Source organism: Ranitomeya imitator, chromosome 4, assembly GCF_032444005.1.
Source record: "Ranitomeya imitator isolate aRanImi1 chromosome 4, aRanImi1.pri, whole genome shotgun sequence".
Classification (NCBI taxonomy): domain Eukaryota; kingdom Metazoa; phylum Chordata; class Amphibia; order Anura; family Dendrobatidae; genus Ranitomeya; species Ranitomeya imitator.
The window spans coordinates 603860174-603878927 of record NC_091285.1 but is presented as its reverse complement, the minus strand read 5'-3'; the positions used below and the strand labels follow the sequence as shown (position 1 = coordinate 603878927).

The 18754-nt window shown below is 43.8% G+C and overlaps 1 protein-coding gene across 3 annotated transcripts in view; it reads right to left on the bottom strand.

Annotated features, from left to right (window-relative positions):
- The window catches only part of ADD2 (adducin 2), a 175495-nt gene extending 157246 nt beyond the window's left edge, over positions 1-18249 (bottom strand). For 2 of the 3 annotated variants that reach the window (XM_069766533.1, XM_069766534.1), the window contains exon 1: positions 17817-17927. The gene's annotated coding sequence lies outside the window, so the exon portion shown is untranslated. Of the gene's footprint in view, positions 1-17816 lie in introns of all 3 variants that reach the window. The other variant, XM_069766531.1, reaches the window with a different exon arrangement.
- Positions 18250-18754: the final 505 nt, after the last annotated feature.

The following is an 18754-nucleotide window of genomic DNA, read 5'->3' as shown; positions in this document are numbered from 1 at the left end:
AAACTCTTACCCTTATGCACTTTTCTAAATGGAAATGCAAAAACAAAAAGGAGGTTTTGTAATGGTCATGAAAATCAGCAAGAGAATGAGACAAATGTCCCCGATCCTGTGAGCCTTTGAACATCTGCTACCATGGGAAATCTTCTTGGATCACTAGATCCGAAGGCTGATAGACAAGTACAAAATGGTTGTGTTGGGCTGGAGGAGGGTGGATTTGGACCTCTAAAGGGTTCCAAGAGTATACTTCCCAGTCACCAAAGGTATCAATGAAACGCGTTGACATATTTAAAGGGATTGGTATCACAATTTATTGTTACCGTACATTGTCTAAACATTTATTTTAAAAATAATATTTACTATTTAACATTTATTTTCTTTTTTTCTTCCAGGCCATTGGAGACGTTCGTCAGCATCCTGGGGATGGGAGATACCTTGATTTAACCAAACAACTCCTTTAGGCACGGTCATTTATCTATTTAGTAGAAGGGAAGGTAGAACATGAGACTTTTATATTAGTGTTTGCAGAACTATCAGTGCACAGTGAATTAGCCCAAGTTCACAAGTCCAGAAATCATTGGAACGGATCAGCAATCCGTTGACAACAAAGTTTTCCAGACACAACTTTTTTGTGCAGCTTAAAATATAAAACTGATTTAGGGTATGTTCACACGTTCCTGATTTCCATCCTTTTTTTTTCAGGACTGAAACCGCAGCTCTTGGCAGAAAACGCAGGTCCTTTTTTTGGTGCTTTTTTGATGCGTTTTTTTTATGCAGTTTTCTAGCCAGAGTCTGTGTGTTTTCTAGGAGGTTTTTTAGGGTTAAAATGGCTGAAAATACCCTAACCCTACCCCTAACCCTACCCCTACCCTAACCTTAGTGGAAAAAAAAAAAAAAATTCTTTATTTTTTTACTGTCCCTACCTATGGGGGTGACAAAGGGGGGGGGTCATTTACTATTTTTTTTTTATTATTTTGATTACTGAGATAGGTTATATCTCAGTGATCAAAATGCACTTTGGAACAAATCTGCCGGCCGGCAGATTCGGCGGGCGCACTGCGCATGCGCCCGCCATTTTGCAAGATGGCGGCGCCCAGTGAGAAGACGGCCGGACGGACAACGGGACCGGGTAAGCATAAGGGGGGGAGATGGGGGCACGGGGGGGGGCGTCGGAGCACGGGGGGTGGCATCGGAGCATGGGGGGGTGGGATTGGGGCACGGGGGGGGGGGGGGGCAGCCACAAACCGCAGTAAAACCTACAGATATTTTTTTCATCTGCGGGTTTTACTGCGGCTTTCACCTCACAATGGAGGTCAATGGGTGCAGAACCGCTGCTGTTTTACAAAAAGAAGTGACATGGTACTTCTTTTTTACCGCAGCTAATCAGTGCGGTTTTTTTTTTTAAATTCAGGATCATGTGCACAGTGGGTCCTGCTTTCCATAGGGTACATTGTACTGTACCCTGCATGGAAAACAGCTGCGGAACCGCAGCGGCAAAACCGCTGCGTTTCCGCTGTAAAAAACGCACTGTGTGAACATGGCCTTAAACTAGAACAGGGTTTTTTAATTTTAACATTGAAGTCTATGGAAAATGGATCCGTTAACCCCATCACCTACGGACGATTTTTCATTTTTGTTTTTTTTGCTCCCCTTCTTCCAAGAGCCATAACTTGTTTTATTTTTTTCCATCATTATGGCCATGTGAGGGCTTGTTTTTTTGGGGGACAAGTTGTACTTTTTGAATGACACCATTGATTTTACCATATAGTGCACTGGAAAATGAGGAAAAAAAATCCACGTGCAGAGAAAATGAAATTGCAAACAAAAAGTGCAATTCCAAAATTGTTTTTCGTGTTTTTTATTTTCCATGTTCACAAAATTTTAAAACTGATCTGGTAATATGACTTCCCAGATGAATACTAGTACGCAGATACCAAACATGTATAAGTTATTTTTTAGTTAAAATGGTGAAAAAAATTTCAGCAATACCAAATGTGTATTTTTTTTTAATGGGGGCAAAAGGGGTGTGATTTGAACTTTATATTTTTTTAAATATTTTGTAAAACTTTTTTTAAACTTTATTTAAAGGGGTATTCCCATCTCTAAGATCCTATCCCAATATGTAGCAGGTGTAATAATAATATTAGAAAATACCTCCAATTAGAAATCTAGTTTAGTTCTTCAGATTTGCTAGATCTCCTTCCGCATGTGCAAGCATTGCAGGACCTTACGTATCCATGGTTACGACCACTCATATAGTGACAGTTGGATGATAGTGGTTCCTAAGCTACTGCAATGCCTGCACATGAGGAGAGCAACATAGAGTATCGTTTTTCTGATTCGCTAATTGGAGGTATTTGCTATTGGAATAGGATTTTGGAGATGGGAATACCCCTTTAATAGTCCCCTTAAAAGACTTCAAGCAGCCTATGCTCTACCTAGCTGTGCTTCAGCACTGCTATGCATAGCAAAAATTACTGTCTCATATGAATGTCAGCAAGGAGCAGGCAGCATTCACAGGAGCATTGTGATAAGCATGGGGGTCTTCTGCACGTGATAGGGGCGCGAATCGACGGGGTTTGTGATGCGCTATTGTCATTGATTGACAGTGGCATTTAACTGGTTAATACTCAGTGGATCTTGGATCCACCCTCGGCTTTTACAGGCACTTTATCGCTGAATAAATCAGGCATCAAGTGTGGGAAAGATGCGTTCTCAGCGTCGGCGCCCGCACCAAAGGCAAGAACATAGCCAATGATGACGAGGCCTACAGCAACATTAAAGAAGCTGCAGAAATTTCTGACAAGAGCTACGTGTATACTGCATGTGACAACAATCTCCCAAATTCTTCATATGTCTGGCTTGTGGGGTAGGGTGACAAGACAAAAGCTTTTTCTTAAGAAAAACATCCATGCCAGCCCGGCTTTGTTTTGCTAAAATCGACATCAAGTCTGCCAAAAGCATGTGGGAAAACATATCATGGTCTGATGGGACCAAGGTTGAACTTTTTGACCGGAATTGTAAAAGGTATGTTTAGTGCAAAGCCAAAACTGTGCATCACCAAAATAACACTGTACCAAGAGTGAAGCATTGTGGAGGCAGCATTATGCTTTGGGGCTGTTTTTCGTCATCTGGAACTGGGGCTTTAGTGAAGATGGAAGGAATTATGAAAAATTCCAAATATCAGTCAATTTTGCAACAAAACCTTCAGGCCTCTGCTAAAAAGCTGAAGATGAATTTCACCTTTCAGCATGACAACAACCTTAAGCATAACCTCCAAGTCAACTTAAAAAAAACTGCTTTGCCAGTTTTTCCTGAAGAAGTTATATAGTTCGAAACACATAGAAATAAACCACAACCTTTCTGTATCATACTGGGATATACGTCTCCATTCTGTTGGAAGCGCAGAATATTGTCCACTAACTCCCTTTACAGTCTGATGCCTGATAGTCGCTCACTGACCCGTGGATCTTCTGCGGCTGATTTTGTATATTATGTGCGTTTTTAAATGACTGAACAGGTGAGTTTAATCTGAGTGATAAACTAACTGTATTTCTAGGCTAAAGGTACCTTCACACTGAGCGACGCTGCAGCGATCCAGACAACGATCCGGATCGCTGCAGCGTCGCTGTTTGGTCGCTGGAGAGCTGTCACACAGACAGCTCTCCAGCGACCAACGATGCCGGTAACCAGGGTAAACATCGGGTTACTAAGCGCAGGGTCGCGCTTAGTAACCCGATGTTTACCCTGGTTACCAGCGTTAAAGTAAAAAAAAAAAAAAAAAAAAAACTTCATACTTACCTTCCACTGTCTGTCCCTCGGCGCTCTGCTTCTCTGCCCTGTGTAAGCACAGCGGCCGGAAAGCAGAGCGGTGACGTCACCACTGTGCTTTCCGGCTGGCCGGCGCTCACAGCCAGTGCAGAGAAGCACAGCGGGGGACAGACAGCGGAAGGTAAATATGTAGTGTTTTTTTTTTTTTCTTTAACGCTGGTAACCAGGGTAAATATCGGGTTACTAAGCACGGCCCTGCGCTTATTAACCCGATGTTTACCCTGGTTACCAGTGAAGACATCGCTGAATCGGTGTCACACACGCCGATTCAGCGATGTCTACAGGAGGTCCAGCGACGAAAGAAAGTGCTGGCCTTCTAGCTCCGGCCAACGACATCACAGCAGGATCCTGATCGCTGCTGCGTGTCAAACTGAACGATATCGCTAGCCAGGACGCTGCAACGTCACGGATCGCTAGCGATATCGTTCAGTGTGAAGCTACCTTAAGACCCTATTTGCGCTGATCTCTCCTACAGTTTCTTGGTAATCTGACGGAACTGGAGTGCTACTGCAATGAAGAGTGAGCAAACATTGCCAGTTCTAGATGTGCCATGGTGCTAAAAATTCAAAGGGTATTTCAATGAAGTATTAGTTTAGGCTAGTTTATGCGCCCACATTAATTAGTTCTTTATTTTTTCCACTTGAAAATATTTCCATATGCTTTTCAATTGAATTGTACAGATTATAGGTGACAATAAAGGTGAAATAATTCATTCTTGGTATGTCTGTGTTACTTTTTGGGTTCAGCCCCCCGAACATGTGCATGGCAGTGCAGCAAACACTGCTTCTGATCGGCGGTGACATCACGCTGTCAAAAGAGAATAAGCGCGCAGCTGTGATCGGAGGTATAAAGTTTACCTCCAGTCACTAGTGTTGGCTGATGGGACAACTGCTCCCCTCAGCCTACGCCTGCTGCCGCTAGTAACAATGAGAGAAGGCGGCGGCTGATGGGAGTATTCATCAGCCGGCTCCTGCGCTGTACATAAATCATTTTAAAAAACAAAATGGCGTGGGTTCCCCTCTATTTTTGATAACCAGCCAGGCAAAACTCACAGCTGGTGGTTGTAACCCTCAGCTGTCAGCATTAGCAAGTTTTGTTATCAAGAATAATGGGGGGACCCCATGCTGTTTTTTTAATTATTTATTTAAATAACTAAAAATATGGCATGGTGACCCATCTATTCTTGATAACCAACCTTGCTAAAGCTGACAGCTAAGAGTTGCAGCCCCCAACTGTGAGTTTTGCCTTGCTGGTTATCAAAAATACAGGGGAACCTACGCCGTTTTGTTTTTAACAGTGAATACTGTTCTGGTACCCGAACCTTTTGTAACTTTTCTGCCGAACCCAGGGGCGCCGCTACCATGTGGCAAGTTGAGTACTTTGCCTAAAGCGGCACTGCCTTCAATGGAGAGAGAGGGCGGCAGATTCTGCCGCTATAGTAACTGAATTTGCATCCTGAATCCTTCCTTATAGCCCTCCCCGCCTCATGTGATCGGTCACATGATCGTGACATCATCACAGGACCTGAAGCTGAAGTTGCTCCTCTCCTGCATCTGCTTGGGCTGCTCAACTATTCTTGTTTCTGTGCACACAGGACCTGTGATGAGGTCACAGGAGGGGAGTCAAGGGTCACATGATCAGTGGCCTCGGTGTATGCATGCAGGACTCTGCTGTGCTGGTTGTCTTGGTGCCGGATGAGGGGAAGTTTATGTGTGGGGTCAGGAGGGGTTTACAGTGTGGATGTAGCAGAGCAGTGTGTGTGCGAGGTGTATGGAGCGGAGCTGTGTGTGTGCAAAGTGTATGGAGCGAAGCCGCGTGTGTACGAGGTGTATGGAGCAGAGCCGTGGTGTACGAGTTGTACGGAGTGGAGCCATGTGTGTGCGAGGTGTATGGAGCGGAGATGTGTGTGCGAGGTGTATGGAGCAGAGCCGCGTGTGTGTTCGGGGTGTATGGAGCGGAGCAGTGTGTGTACGGGGTGTATGGAGCGGAGCCAGATCTGTAAGGGGTGTGCGAAATGGAACCCGGTGTGTACGAAGTGTACAGAGCTGAGCCATGTGTGTACAGAGCGTAGCAGAGCCTTGTGTGTATGGCACGGAGCCCCTTAAGTACAAGGTGTATGGAGCAGAGCCGCATATGTACAAGGTTTGCGGAGGAGAGCCATGTGTGTACGAAGCATGGCCGCATGTGTACAAGGTGTACGGAGCAGAGCCACATGTGCACTGAGTGGAGCCATGTGTGTGCGCGAGGTGTACGGAGCGGAGCTGTGTGTACAAGACATACAAAACGGAAACGTGTGTATGAGGTGTGCGGAGCCGTGCGTGTACGAAGTCGGTGAATGGTGAGGAGCAAATTTCATACCTCCAAACCATCCTGGATCCAGCGGGACAGTCCCGATTTTGAGAGTCTGCCCCGCTGTCCCAGCCGGGAGCTTACTTTTCCCGCGGACACAGGAGTACACGGCGGAGCCCCGAGGAGCACTTTAACCTTCGTCCGGCTGAGTAGGTAAAATTGTAACTATTCCGTTTTAAAATTGCAATAGCTTTTTTTTTCGAAAAGCCGTAGAGGGCTGAAATTTCGTGATATCTCTGCAGTTTTGGTCCAGAATATATTGGCCAAATTTCAATAAAATATATATGAAGGTATAATTGTACCTCTGCAGCCTGTTAATGTTGTGAAATTATGCAGCCTGATGAAGGTTAAAACTCGTACGTGATGTTCCACCGGAAGTGACGTGCTGGAAGCTGACAGGAAATGAGGTAATTTCGGGAGGAGATTGTGACGGAACCATGGAGGCACTTCAGGAAATGATTCAAATCCATCACCGTGTCCTCAGACAGCAGGATCGCCTTGGAATCGGGGATGCCGGCCATGTGAGCGGATCATGATATGTCCTGCATCGGGAGGCTCAGGTGGGCATTACAATGGGAGCCGAACTGCTGTAGTATCTTTATAGAATCTTTCATTCTCTCTCGCTCTGTTCTTTCTTTCCCTCTCTAATCTTTCTTTCTCTCTCTATTCTTTCTTTCCCGCTCTAATCATTCTTTTTTCTCTCTGTTCTTGCTTTCTTTGTTCTTTCTTTCCCCTCTTTCTGTTTTCTTTCTTTCGCTCTCTATTCTTTTTCTTTCCCCTTTCTATCTCTCTGTTCTTCCTTTGTTTCTTTCTTCCCCCTTTCTCTCTGTTCTTTCTTTCCCCTTTCTCTGCTCTTCCTTTCCCTCTGTTCTTGCTTCTCTTTCTTTCTCTCTGTTCTTCCTTTCCCTATAACAACTATCGTCATTTTGCTATCAGGTCAGATTAATACTGATGATCTGAGAGGCCAGTTGTACCTTTTTAACAACCCTCCCCCCCCCTTTGTTTTTGTTTGACTAATTTGGCTTTTTACAATTTTACCTAATAAAGGATGTTTTAATATGTACCTTTCTACATAGATAATCTATTTTGTGGATTGTTCAATTCCTGATTTGTATGATAATTAAGGGATATTATTACTGTAGTGATGTATTTATTTTATTTTTTGAGGAGTTTTAAATAAGGGAGGCAGTCCTGTTAGTGTGCAGAGCAACACTGTCGCTTTTTTTCTTCATCTGGTGTAGTATTGACTTTAGGATAAAATTAAGTAATGTGTTCTGGAAGTGGTGCTCTAGAGAACTTTGTTATTTCCTGCAGAGATGAGTCCTGGCTGAAAGACGTGATGGCGGTCTGTGCTGGATGAAGATTAAAAGCGAAGATGAAGGACTTCACCTAGAGATTCACTGGTGAGTTAGTGCATTACATGTACACGCACACTATACACTGCATACTATATACAGCGGTCCGGTGTACAATGTCACCGGTGATCACTGTATTTCCTGTACACTGACACTATATACAGAGCTCCTGTGTATAACGTCACTGGTGATCACTGTATTACCTGTACACTAACACTATAGACAGAGCTCCGGTGTACAATGTCATCGGTGATCAGTGTATTACCTGTACACAGACACTGCATACTAAGTACAGATCTCCTGTGTATAATAGCACTTAAGATGATATTAGTATTTTTTGTTGTTGTTAATGATCAGTATTGTAGTATTCAGTCACTATGTGGTGGTAATATGTTGTCCGGCTATGGTGTGGCGTTACTTGTTCCTTGTATGTGGTTGTAATATGTGGTCTGGTCATGGTGTGGTGGTATTTGTTCCTTGTATGTGGTATTATTCTGTCACTGAGGTGGTAATATGGTGTCTGGACATGGTATGGTGGAATTTGTTCCTTGTATGTGGTTTTATAGGTCACTATGTGGTGGTAATATATGGTTTGGTCATGGTGCAATGGTATTTGTCCCCTATATGTGATATTATTGATCATTTTAAAAATTGAAAAATAAAAATATACCTAAATTGTATTGGATATTTTAACAAATGTTTAGTACATTAGAGTAGAGTAGAGCTGGGCCAAAAGTCTGCCTTGCCGTGGTGGAGGCTTAAAAAAAATCTTTCCTATTGCCTACATATATTCCTATTTAAAAGTGTATGTATTGTACATGTGCGTCAGTTTAGGCTAGTAGACCAGTTTATTTGTACTGATTTTACGACGGTTGGAAGGGTGGGGGTGTTGGGCTGCCATTTTGCAGTTCGCCTCAGGCAGCAGAGAGGCTAGGTTAACCCCTGGCCGAACCCGAACATCCAGATGTCCGCCCCATCTCTACTGGCATTTTAACAAGGGTGTGTAGACTTTTTATATCCACTGTATCATTGGGGCCGCCACCCAGGTGTCACTACTACCTCCACATGCCCTATAACTACATCACTATCTCCATAAAGGGGTTGTCCACTACTAGGATAGTAAATGTTTGGCCTCGATAAAATAAAAAGCCTTTACTTACCTCCTTAAATATGAACAGATGTACGGGCTGCTCTTCATGTTGAATCCATAGGAAGGCAGAGACCGTGACTCCAGCGCTGACTGGGCGCCTGGCATCACGTGCCAAAACACTGCACATGAGCTCCGCGACCGCAAGTGCGGACACCGCTAGAACAACGCCGGCACAGGAGGGAAGTATAGGCTTTAATATTTTATCATATCGGGGCCAAATATTTAGTTAGCTGGTTGTCCTAGTAATGGAAACCCCTTTAATATAGTCTAGTACGGCGACACCATATGGTGGCACATAGTGACACAATTTGCTTCTATATCTGAAATTCTAGAATTGTGAATGAAATATTTTTATCTGAAACCAAGATTGCAATTGTGCAAAGCTGCAATAAAGAACATGTAAACTCCTGTGTTTTATTGCTGTGTTATTTCCATCGCAACATAACGCCTGTGTGCAAATCTTCTACTAGATATTAGCAAATGTGCGGTTAAGAGCAGAGGAAATGGCTATACATTACTAATACAGAAAAAACTAATGCATAGGAAGTATGATGATTTTTATTTGGATTTCCTATACTGAAGCCATGGGCACCTGATCGCTCCAATAAGTGAAGAATGCCATGAATGTACATGAATAACCAACTCCATCTCTTTTTCCAAAGTAATTTTTTCTATTAAAAATCAATGTGATCGTTCCCCAGAGCAGAGACTTGGAGATTGTCATGAGGAGCCGGCAGATTGGTAGATTCACACAGCTGCGTGGGAAGTGCACACAGGCGGGAATCGAAAATAGCTCGTGTGAGTCAGATTAGAAGGTGATTTATATGGAACCCAGTGCTACAGGCAGTGACACACACGGGCCCATGGCAATCAGCAGGAGAGAATGGCAAGCGACGAGGACAATGGATAGCAGCGAAGAAAAAACAATGTATGGGCGTAGGGAAATTCGAATAACATAACTAATAGCCTGCTCGCCAACCTTACAGGAAAGTCTCACACTTTTAGTCTCAAATTAATTCTGCATGATTTCCTCCTTTTTAATTAATATTGCATCTCTGGCTTCATAACTGGAGTTAATGTATAATGTCATTACTACTATGTATATTGCACTAAATCAATATAGGATTTGCAGGTCATATGTGTAGTGAAATGGATGAGCCGGTATGCACTGTAACATACGACTGACTATATTAACCTTGCTTGTCCTCCAGATCAGATGTGATCTTTTTAATAGGCCAGTCCAGCAGCATCCATGGGTGTGGACTGTCCAGCAAATATAAGATTCCCAGCTAGCAAAGCTTCAATGCGTAAAGTAGTGATGTAGCATCTAAAGGGAATCTGTCAGTGGGATCCACCCTCCTAGGCCGTCCATATGGGCATGTAGGTCATAGGAAGCGGAATAAAATGACACCTTGATATCTGCAATCCAATGTCTTACTCCAGAGAAATCCATGTTTTTCTTATATGTAAATGAGCTTTTAAGATCTATGGGCCGGACACTGATCTGAAGGAGAATCTGCCTCCAGAGATCATGTTAAATGAAAGGGCGTTACCAGTGTGAGACATGTAATGACTGACTTTGCTCTTATAATAACACACAGCTCTGCAGTGCAACGGAAGTGAACCTTGTTTTATTACAAACATTGCCGCTGCACGTGTCAGATCTGCTTCAGGGCTGTGCCCGATTATAACTAACAGCACAGCAGAGCGGAAACGTTTCTCATTACAATCACAACAAGCACATTTGCAGTTGACAGCGTGGCTAACACTGATTGTTCGGGCACCTCATTCAAGTGAATGGGTTTCGGGTTCGGGTACTGTTTTGGTACCCAAACTAAACTTTTTTTTTTTTAAACTGTTTGGCTGAAGCTGCCGGACTTGAACATCCAGGGCTTCGCCCATCACTACTTAGGAGGGTTGATCCTACTGAGATTTCCTTTAAGCCGAAATCACACATTTATAAAACATGGACCATGCTCAGATAACAATACTAGATCCTGACCGTTAGGGTCTCTTGATCTGACTGCTTCAGAGGCATAGATAGGGAAGTTATCTAAGGTCAGGAAACCCACCGGTCAGGGTCTGGTATTGCGATCCAAGCATGGTCTTTGTTTTACGGACAAGTTTATTTAACTTAATAGTACGTATAATTAATGACCTCACCAGAAGAAACACTATTAACCTGCAGATATGGGGTTAACCTGCAGGCTAATAGTGTCTTTCCTGGGGACAGGTTCCCTTTAACAGCTTAAAATAAACTATCAAAGTTTAATATGGCAGTAAATGTTTTCTAAGGGTTGGAGAAGTAGAGTTATCAAAGCCATACATAAATAATTGGGTCTCCATACATGAAGTACTAAAGGTTATTAGTAATATTTCCGCTGCGGTTTCATACCACCACATTACTAACCATCGGAGATAGTTCCGTTCCACTTTATTTCAGCATTTGTGGAGAGAACATCCTTAGACAAATTCTCACCACCCATTAAAGTGGGCATCACACCAACCTAGATTAATTTGCCACTTGGCAGTGAAATGTAATAGCAGTAAAGTAGATGGCATTTTAAACAATCTCATCCACTTTTCGGCACAGAAATTGATCTTTGGTGTGGATTTCTAAATCTGCAGCATATCCATTTCTGTTGCAGTAAGAGCAAAAAGATTTATTGCAATAGTAGGAAGTGAAAATCTACAAATGAATCCATGTGATTCCAAATTTGCTGCAGTTCTACCTGCTAAACTGCAGCACAATCTGCAAGTGTGAGGAAAAAAACACAGCTTCTTCCACACATGGTGAGGCATGAGCTCTGCAGAAGCTTCATATTTGTGTAACTGTAACCTCTAGACCTGGATGGGCAGGGGCCGGCGGGAACCAGGAAAGCATTGGCTTGTTTTGATATAGGTTTTTGACAAATGTCACCGGTTTCTGGGCGAGATTTGCTGCAGGTCAGACCAATGTGCGCCTTAGGCCGGCTTCACACTCAGCGTATGAAAATACGGTCCGTATATTACGGCCGTAATACGCTGAAATGTCCCGAAAATAGTGGTCCGTAGCTCCTCCGTAGGCAGGGTGTGTCAGCGTTTTTTGCGCATGGCATCTTCCGTATGTAATCCTGGGAGCTTTCTAGGAAATTTCCCACGATCTATGAACATCCAGCAGAGGGCGCCTCACCGCAAATGAAGCTAAATATAGCTCATTGATCTATATTTAGACTCATTCCCTGGGGTTTTGCAGCGAGGAGCAGCCTGCATTAGCAAAGCTCCTTGCTGCAAAATGTTTTAACCCCTTCAGAAGGATTTACATCGTTGGACGTTACAGATCTGCGGAGGGTAAGGATATTGTTGGTTTATTATGTTTTTTCTTTCACAGAACGAGGGTCTTCAGTGACTGGATTGGGCGTAGAATAAAATACTCCAACAACCATTGTTTTTATTTCATTAAAATAATTTTAAATAATGTGTTTGTGTTTTATTTAACCCTTTCATTCAATTGGATTAATAATGGATAGGTGTCATAACTGACGCCTCTCCATTATTAATTAGGCTTAATGTCACCTTACAATAGCAAGGTGGCATTAACCCTTCATTACCCCATATCCCACCGCTACACGGGAATGGGAAGAGAGTGGCCAAGTGCCAGAATAGGCGCATCTTCCAGATGTGCCTTTTCTGGGGTGGCTGGGGGCAGATATTTTTAGCCGGGGGGGGGCCAATAACCATGGACCCTCTCCAGGCTATTAATATCTGCCCTCAGTCACTGGCTTTACTACTCTGGCGGAGAAAATTGCGCGGGAGCCCACGCCAATTTTTTCCGCCATTTAACCCTTTATTTTAAGAGCTAGAACGGCCAAATTTTGCAGATACACACTACTGACATTAGTAGTGTGGAATCTGCAAAAAAAATGGAGAGAAGACATGGTTTACTGTATGTAAACCATGTCTCAAATCATGTCGGGTTTTAGGAAGGAGAAAGAAAAAGCCGGTAATTGAATTACCGGCTTTCAAGCTGTATAGCGCTGGAAAAAATATTAATATATATACATATATGTGTCTCACTGACATATATATATATATATACCTATTCTATGTGTACACATTTATTCTACCTATTCTACTGTAAGCTGTCAGTGTGATTTTACTGTACACCGCACTGAATTACCGGCTTTTCTCTCTAACAGCGCTGCGTATTTCTCGCAAGTCACACTGCTTGTCCGTGTGAAATCCGTATTTTTCACGCTTCCATAGACTTTCATTGGCGTATTTCTTGCGCAGTACGGTGACAAACGCAGCATGCTGCGATTTTGTACGGCCGTAGAAAGCCGTATAATACTGATCAGTAAAATACGGCAGATAGGAGCAGGGGCATAGAGAATAATTGTGCCGTATTTTTTGCGAGTTTTACGGACGTAGTTTCTGCGCTCTTACGTCCGTAAAACTCGCAAGTGTGAAGCCGGCCTTAAGAGGCTATTTGGGTTGGAAGAAGCTGCTAGCTGATAACTTCTAGATTGGTGGGGGTCCAACTGCTAGAAGCCCCACCGATGGTCAGAACATGGCACTTTTATCACCATTAGAATGGAATGGCAATGTGTATGCTGGACCGCCCGACTACTAGCGCTGTAGCCTGTGAGAGTTATGGAGTGGCGGCACAGCATGCACACTGCCAGTCCATTCTAAAGTGGCCAATCGATGCAGGTGCCATCAGTCAGAACCCAATAATTTAGATGTCATCACCATTAGTTAGCACTGTAGCCTTGAAGCACTGGGGTCCAGGATTCAAATCCCACCAAGGACAAAATCCCTATGTTTCCTCTAGTTTCCTCCCACACGCCATAGACATACTGATAGGGAATGTGGATCGTGAGCCTCAATGGGGACAGAGAGGTCTGCAAAGCTCTGCGGAATATGATGGCGCTATATAAATGAGTACATAAAGAATACTATTGACAGGTGAGAACATCTTCCAACCAAACTTTTAATAACAGGAAATCAGTTGTATGCTCCATTTTTGTACAGACAGCTAGAAATCCTATACAACCAATGGTGAGGCATTAGCATCAGTCCTTCAGAATCACCCGTAAATCTGTCCTGAAGCTCTTAAGGTGTTAAGGAGAGCTTTGACGTCCATTATTGTGCTGCAACAGATGACCTCATGCAATACTGCAGGCGAGCAACGACTAATGTCCAGAAATATGACCCAAGCGGTGCAAAGACACAGAGGCTAATGTGCAATGCAGCAAATGGAACTGTAGAAGAGCAGCCATAAATCACAGGTACGTTCTGGACACAGAGCTGTGTCCTCAGCAACAATTTACACAGGGCTTAATAGTTATATCTTATTTTAAGAGTGTATTTCAGCAAACTGGTTATAAAATAGAATACATTTTACATGCCCAAAATACAGGAACCCTCTGCACTTACTACCCTAGACACTTGTATGGGATGGCAGAGCACACTGGTGATCCCTAACAACTCTTCCCCTTCATGATAATGTTGGTGGGGAGGGATGGAGGATTAACCACTAATCCAAAAACACCAAAAAATATATCATGGTTTCTACAGTAACGGCTGGAATATCAGTTTAAATCTAAATCGCTTTTTAAAGCTTCTCTCATTTCTGCTGGATCCGACACTGGGTGAGAAAATACTGCATGTCGTGGCGCTCCTGCATGTCGTGGCGCTCCTGCATGTCGTGGCGCTCCTGCATGCTGTGGTGCTGCATCTGTAACTACAAGTCCAAGTCTAGTCCATAAGTTCTATCTGTTTTTGGGATAATAGAAATGGGCAAGGTGTGCAATCCGGTCCTCTGTAGCAGCCGCTTGTCTGGATGGGATGCCAGAATTGGGTAGTGCCAATGACACAGGTCATCTCTACTGGGCAATGCTCACTATGACCATTACTGCCCCCCACAAGGAGCTTTTCCCAGACACTGATGTGTGCCTATAATATGGCATTTACCATTCAGGTGTCTGGTAGAGCAAGGTGTGTAGAAGCCTACAGCGACTAAACTGTAAGGTCCAGAAGCCTAGACTGCCAGCTGATAAACATGCCCCAGTCCATAAGTTTGTGGGCCCCAATGCAAAATCCTCAACAATGACCCCAACTATCACTGGTCTTTAATAGTAATAGCCTTTTCCGATTGGGCAAAGGGAGCTTTGGGGCCTCTCTAGTCTCCAGCGCCAAGGTGTGATTGCAGCCCCTGCACCCATTATAGTTACGCCCGTGCCCCAGTCACTGCCAGTATACAACACATCTGCCATTCCACACACCAGCACACAGCACATCTACCATTCCACACACCAGTATACAGCACATCTAGAATTCCACACACCAGTATACAGCACATTTATCATTTCGCACACCAGTATACAGAACATCTACCATTCCGCACACCATATACAGCACATCTACCATTCCACACACCAGTATACAGCACATCTACCATGCCACACACCAGTATACAGCACATCTACCATTCCGCACACCAGTATACAGCACATTTATAATTCCACACACCAGTATACAGCACATCTACCATTCCGCATACCATTATACAGCACATCTACCATTCCGCACACCATATACAGCACATCTACCATTCCACACACCAGTATACAGAACATCTACCATTCTGCACACCATATACAGCACATCTAGCATTCTGCATACCAGTATACAGCACATCTACCATCCTGCATACCAGTATACAGCACATCTACAATCCCGTAAACCAGTATACAGCACATCTTCCATTCCGCACACCATTATACAGCAAATTTACCATTCTCCATACCAGTATACAGCACATCTACAATCCTACACACCAGTATACAGCACCTCTTCCATTCCGCACACCATTATACAGCAAATTTACCATTCTCCATACCAGTATACAGCACATCTACAATCCCGCACACCAGTATACAGCACATCTTCCATTCCGCACACCATTATACAGCAAATTTACCATTCTCCATACCAGTATACAGCACATATACCATTCCGCACACCATACTAGTATACAGCACATCTACTATTCCGCATACCAGCATACAGCACATTACCATTCTGCATACCAGTATACAGCACATCTACCATCCCGCACACCAGTATACAGCACATCTACCATCCCGCACACCAGTATACAGCACATCTACTATTCCGCATACCAGCATACAGCACATCTACCATTCTGCATACCAGTATACAGCACATCTACCATCCCGCACACCAGTATACAGCACATCTACCATCCCGCACACCAGTATACAGCACATCTACTATTCCGCATACCAGCATACAGCACATCTACCATTCTGCATACCAGTATACAGCACATCTACCATTCTGCACACCAGCATACAGCACATCTACCATTCTGCATACCAGTATACAGCACATCTACCATCCCGCACACCAGTATACAGCACATCTACTATTCCGCATACCAGCATACAGCACATCTACCATTCTGCATACCAGTATACAGCACATCTACCATCCCGCACACCAGTATACAGCACATCTACTATTCCGCATACCAGCATACAGCACATCTACCATTCTGCATACCAGTATACAGCACATCTACCATCCCGCACACCAGTATACAGCACATCTACCATCCCGCACACCAGTATACAGCACATCTACTATTCCGCATACCAGCATACAGCACATCTACCATTCTGCATACCAGCATACAGCACATCTACCATTCTGCATACCAGTATACAGCACATCTACCATCCCGCACACCAGTATACAGCACATCTACCATCCCGCACACCAGTATACAGCACATCTACTATTCCGCATACCAGCATACAGCACATCTACCATTCTGCATACCAGCATACAGCACATCTACCATTCTGCATACCAGTATACAGCACATCTACCATCCCGCACACCAGTATACAGCACATCTACCATCCCGCACACCAGTATACAGCACATCTACCATTCCGCACACCAGCATACAGCACATCTACCATCCCGCACACCAGTATACAGCACATCTACCATTCCGCACACCAGCATACAGCACATCTAGCATTCCATACACCAGTATACAGCACATCTACCATTCCGCATACCATTATACAGCACATCTAGCATTCCATTCACCAGTATACAGCACATCTACCATCCCGCACACCAGCATACAGCACATCTAGCATTCCATACACCAGTATACAGCACATCTACCATTCCGCACACCAGCATACAGCACATCTACCATTCCATACACCAGTGCGCTCACAGTTGACAGTCTAATACAGTGACACCTTCTCATGGAATTGTCCAGTTTTAAAAATAAAGGATTACAAGGGAGCGCTCCATTTTTTTTTATGGCTTGATACTATTTCCACATACTGTATAACTGATGTAAGATGGATCCTCCCATTTCTAGGAGCAGCAGGTATCTTGGCTCGTGATCCAGCACCGCTGCCTCTCCCGTCCTCCCACACTCTGGATGCATTCATTACAGCTTCTGCATTGCAACAAACGGAACACGCCGGACAGCTCAGAAATGAAGCAGATGGGCATGTCGCCCCATCATCTGTGCTGTTGTTATTTGTATTAAGATCAAATCCATCATTTTATTACAGTCAGCGAATCCCTCTGTAGCCTGTGCTCCCTGGTGGCTGCTGCCAGTACTGCAGTCATGTAAAGACTCAGCAGGGGGCTTTATTTCATGGCTCCGTTATATCCATTATTTTTATACTGGGATGCACAGAATATAAATATATAGCTCCTACCGCCAAATGGTGAGAAAACACTTAATAAATACTAAGAAACAGAATGGCCATAAGGATGAATACCGCTGCATCATTTATTTGATGTGATAGAGAATTAAGTACCTTGTTATGGAATTGGCCTTACATAGTATAGGAGTAATAAAATTGCAAATCCCATTGAATGCAGGGACTGCGGTGTGTAACAGCAATCTCTGTACAACGCTGCGGAATATGTCGGCGCTATATAAACAGGTAATAGAGAAGTCGTGCATGCAGTGGATTAAAGGCAGGGCAGCGCAGATCTGGTACTGCACCTTTGCAGCATGCCAGATGCATCACACAGGGTTTTTCCATTACAGTATTGGATTGAATAAGGAAAGGATGGAGACATACCTTTAATCTCTGCAATGGGAATGTTATCTCCTGCAGGCTGGGAAGCCCATGTTATCTCCTCCTGGATGCTGGAGCAGAAGCCCTGCCCATCTCGCTGTACAGCTGGCAAACAAAAGGCAGTGACAGTGATCTGTGCGTGCCCTCCCTCCACCACACCCACCCACCCACCACAATAGCCCAGGGAATATCCCCAGCTGCACTGCACAAATGGACCAGGGGGCTCGCATTGTCAATCACCGTCACGTTGGCAGTGAGCGGGTTAAACGCATATTATGAAAACAAATTATTTCCAATTTGCATGAAGGAGAGAGCGAGGCTGTATAATGCATGCACCCAGCAATTGACCGAGGATCCCAATCAAGTTCATTATATGGTGTAGAGAGGACATGAGACTATGGAGCCGAACGACCCAATGTCAGAATAGCACGACCACGGAGATTCGCTGCAGAACATTCTAATTTATACACGGAACCTGCAGAAATGTGTGTGATGCGGAGACAACCCCATCCACATGTAGGGAAGACGATCATTTGTCAGTAGCCGAAAAATGTAGTCTTCAAGATGGTGCGCCCCATGGAGTCAGTGGATCAGAAAAGGATTTTTCTACCTGTAGCTCCCACCCCAAGACTAGCACTATAAGAGCAAAGGATAGTAAATAGCATTTTTTTTAAGTCACTTTTCTTTTCTTTTTTTTTTATCTTAGGACTTTTTTTTTTTACAATTTTTGAGCCAAATTCTTCAATATGGTGCAAGTGATTCCTATTGCACAAAATTAAAAAAATGATTTTATCTTTTTTTTCTTGAACCCATTTTACGCCTACTCTAGCATTTGGGCAAAAATGTCTGCCTTACATAGCAAAAAAAAAAAAAATCACGCCAGAGAGAGGGGGACAGTAATACATTTGTGCGATAATTTTATGAATCAGCCTCAATCATCC